The sequence below is a fragment of the Notolepis coatsorum genome (genome assembly GCF_963971535.1).
Source record: "Notolepis coatsorum genome assembly, chromosome: 4".
NCBI lineage: Eukaryota > Metazoa > Chordata > Actinopteri > Aulopiformes > Paralepididae > Notolepis > Notolepis coatsorum.
In genome coordinates this window covers 79,150,807-79,155,057 of record NC_140168.1, presented here as the reverse complement: position 1 = coordinate 79,155,057, position 4,251 = coordinate 79,150,807, and the positions used below count along the sequence as shown (strand labels likewise).

General features: G+C 42.5%; 1 protein-coding gene across 1 annotated transcript in view; it reads right to left on the bottom strand.

The window, feature by feature from the left end:
- Positions 1-1,409: 1,409 nt before the first annotated feature.
- The window catches only part of LOC311227429 (phosphatidylinositol 4-kinase beta-like), a 93,971-nt gene continuing 91,129 nt past the window's right edge, over positions 1,410-4,251 (bottom strand). Inside the window, 1 exon segment of the mRNA XM_084313068.1 lies at positions 1,410-4,251. This exon segment is cut by the window's right edge and continues 1,581 nt beyond it. The gene's annotated coding sequence lies outside the window, so the exon portion shown is untranslated.

The window sequence follows — 4,251 nt, the reverse complement described above, 5'->3', positions numbered from 1 at the left end:
CTCCACCAGCAGAGAGCACCAGACAGAAGAGGTCACGACATGGAGGAGGGTAGCAGTCTCAGTGACCTCTCCACCAGCAGAGAGCACCAGACAGAAGAGGTCACGACATGGAGGAGGGTAGCAGTCTCAGTGACCTCTCCACCAGCAGAGAGCACCAGACAGAAGAGGTCACGACATGGAGGAGGGTAGCAGTCTCAGTGACCTCTCCACCAGCAGAGAGCACCAGACAGAAGAGGTCACGACATGGAGGAGGGTAGCAGTCTCAGTGACCTCTCCACCAGCAGAGAGCACCAGACAGAAGAGGTCACGACATGGAGGAGGGTAGCAGTCTCAGTGACCTCTCCACCAGCAGAGAGCACCAGACAGAAGAGGTCACGACATGGAGGAGGGTAGCAGTCTCAGTGACCTCTCCACCAGCAGAGAGCACCAGACAGAAGAGGTCACGACATGGAGGAGGGTAGCAGTCTCAGTGACCTCTCCACCAGCAGAGAGCACCAGACAGAAGAGGTCACGACATGGAGGAGGGTAGCAGTCTCAGTGACCTCTCCACCAGCAGAGAGCACCAGACAGAAGAGGTCACGACATGGAGGAGGGTAGCAGTCTCAGTGACCTCTCCACCAGCAGAGAGCACCAGACAGAAGAGGTCACGACATGGAGGAGGGTAGCAGTCTCAGTGACCTCTCCACCAGCAGAGAGCACCAGACAGAAGAGGTCACGACATGGAGGAGGGTAGCAGTCTCAGTGACCTCTCCACCAGCAGAGAGCACCAGACAGAAGAGGTCACGACATGGAGGAGGGTAGCAGTCTCAGTGACCTCTCCACCAGCAGAGAGCACCAGACAGAAGAGGTCACGACATGGAGGAGGGTAGCAGTCTCAGTGACCTCTCCACCAGCAGAGAGCACCAAGTGGGAAAGGGATACCAGGAAAAAGTGGAGGGACTGAGAGCCATGTTTCCGAACAAACACTCTATATCAGTGATGGCTGCTGGAATTTAGATTAACTGGATTTAAAGAATGAGCGATGGGCGACACATAAGAACACGTAGAACCATCTTCTGTCCGCTTCTCTTTTTGTAAATGTATGCTTGAATGTGAAAGATTGGGTCACGTTTTAAAAAAGAAAATTTACTTTGTGATGTGCCTTCGCCATAACTGGTCTTTTCTAATCTGATTGAATCTACTACCTTGGATCTAATATAATCTGACTAAATCTACTACCTTGGATCTGATATAATTTGATTGAATCTACTATCTTGGATTTGATTGGGTCCGCTAGTTAGGTCAAAGTGGGGACCAAACGTTTGTACAACTATGAGGACCAACCAAACGCACCATTACTCCAACTGTGAGGTTCTGATGTTCTGGATTCTGTCAAATAAATACAAGAAAAAAAAGAAGACATCATCCTCTTAAAAAAAAACAAGTCTCAGGTTTATTGAACAAGTCGCCATGCAGTTTAGTAAAGACATGATATAAGATATGTATTTTCTGTACCATACATGATCGAGAACTACTGCAGACACAAAAACCGAAAGCTCTTTATGATACACAGCAAAATGTAGTTACATATTATGGTACAAAACTGAAGTGTTACGATATGACTTAACTCTCGTCTGGAATGAGGACGGTTAGGAGCGACAGACAGAAAAACGGACTTCGTGACAATGATAAATGCACTTAAGAAGTTCATCACATGGTAGTTGTAGTAGAACGTCTGGGACGAGAGGGAAAAGGCAAGGAGAGGTTTTAAAACCAGGGGGGGGGGGGGGCGGGGCGTGGCAATAGTCTCAACATACTGTAGCTCCCTCCTCTCTGCATTGAACCAGACAGGTTGTCTGGGAAGGATTTCCCTCAAAACCATTTCAGCAGTAGAGGCCATGATGATACTTGGGCAACATGAGATGTACAATTTTTACTATATTTATGTATTTCTTCTAATACCCTGCCCAATACCGCCCCACCCCCATGCCCTCTAGCGTTGCAATGCTTTGGGGAAACCCAGTCCAGAGCGAGATACCTGCCCCCCCAGGAGAGCTCCAAAAAACACCACGACCCCCGTTCACCCTCTACTCTCCTGTTGCATTGATAAAGAGCTGTACCTCCTGTACATCTCAAGGCATTGTTTTTTTGCTCACAGGAATAAGTAACTAAACTATCTATAATCATGAAGAAAGAAAAGGTTATAAAAAGTATTTGATCTTGAATTTACATAAGCAGTAAACCTTTTCCATCGAAGTAACAAATAACTGCAGGTTTCTTTGATGAAGGCGGCAGAGTAAGAGGGATAAACTAGCTAGCTAAGTAAGCTAACAGGCTAACTAACCGGCTATGCTAGCATGATGCTGCATTTTGCAACAGGAGATCTGTGTTTTATCTCCTTCATTAGCAGTTAGATACACGAAGAAGCCTTCGGTGAGAGAAAAAACTGTACAGCTGTCAAACACAAGACATTATTAATAGCATGTAATATAAGTTATTTTGTTATACAGGCAGCTATAGCTACTGAAAACAGCCGAGTACAGGTCTGTCTGCACGAAACAAAACATAGTTTTAGTGATTACTGGAATGAAAATAAAAACATTCACATAGAGAAAATCTGATAATCATTGATCTTATGAAGAGAAATAAATTTTCTGGAAAAACACAGAAATAAGAGTCTCTTTTGATATCTGCATTTACATAATCCGCTCAACTCTCTCCTGATTGGCTCGAGTTAATCACAGGAATGCATCTGGTAGCCAATCACGAGTGTTAAGCATTCGTTAAATATGCAAATTCAATTAACAGACACACGGTTATAATGTATTAATTTAGTTTAAAAAAGAAAATGACATACAATTAGTGGGACATTGATAATAATGAATTTTTGCATAATTCTGTTGCAATTGTTGGTTCACCACAGGTAAGCAGCCATTTTGGTTCAATTCCGAGTCAGCAAGTGTTATGAGGCTCAAAGTACTGGACAGGCCAGGTATTCCTTCAAGTACGGTGGTGCATGAGGATCAAAAATATATAGCAAAGCTGTTGCAACTATAGACTTTCTCCTCGTCTGTTCTTGTATTTACTGGAGAGTTGTACTGAAGGGTACAACACTTGTTTCTCTGTGAGCTATTCTGGGTACGAGTATCAACTAGATGTTTAAAATGTTAATATACAGTACATCGCTGCTGTTGGGATTATGGGCACGAGCCGCGTGGCGATGGCTCCCAGTAAGAGCCGCGTGGTGACATCCACCCACAGGGGACAATAAAGGTTTATCGTATCTTAAAATTAAGAAAAACAAGCCTTGTTTTCAGATTTAGGACCACACATTTTTGTTAAAACAACACAATGGGATTTGTGGATCCTGGAGTAATGACAATTACCCAGCAAATAAAGAGATGTGTAAATGTTCAATCCAGATTTCAAAATACATATAAGGGGAACACACTAAAATTCGAGGTGCAATGTTTTCACATCATCCCATCCTGGGTGGTATAGAATTTGAATGAACAAGGCTCAGATGGTCTGATTAACGGGGGTTGTTCAGAAAGACCAGACTATCATCTGCATAACGGAGAACTGTGTGCTTTCCAGAATTTTAGGCCACATTTTCATCTGTTAAGAGTGAGGAAAAGCCAGTGGTGCTGAATGAACTCAGTTGTCTAAAGCACATTTGTGAGTTTAATTTGGGACGTCCTTGTGTTCATTTTCAGCATTACAGTACATGTGTAAATACAGCAATCAACACATGAAGTTTTAACCCAAAAGTGACACAAAATCCTTGCTGGTGTTAAAAGTAAAACTCACTTTGGATCATCATTCAAGTTTGTTTGCTAAATTAACAATAGTGGTTTTTAGATGTATCCTATAGACTTGTTTGAAAAGTAACTCAGGATATATTTTGTCCTAAACTACATTCCCCTGTGTTAAGAAATTAACATTCTTTTTAAGAATGCAAGACTCGGATTGAAATGAAACAACTGTCGATTATAAAACCGAAAAGGAAAGAAAAACAAACAAACACAGGAGTACATGAATCAAAAAAACTTTGATGAATTGGTCAAACTTCACAGGTGATCAATTGGTCTTATTTCACAGAGAACCTTCCAGCTCACTTTGTAACGCTGTTTTAAAACCATCAAAAGATTTGCGGTTTAGACAGGTTAAATTGACACAAGACCCTTGAGATTTCCGTCTTGTTATTTCATGTTTTTTCTCTCTCTTTCATTCTTCCTTTCTCTCTCTGAGCCGACTTGTTTTTAACCAACA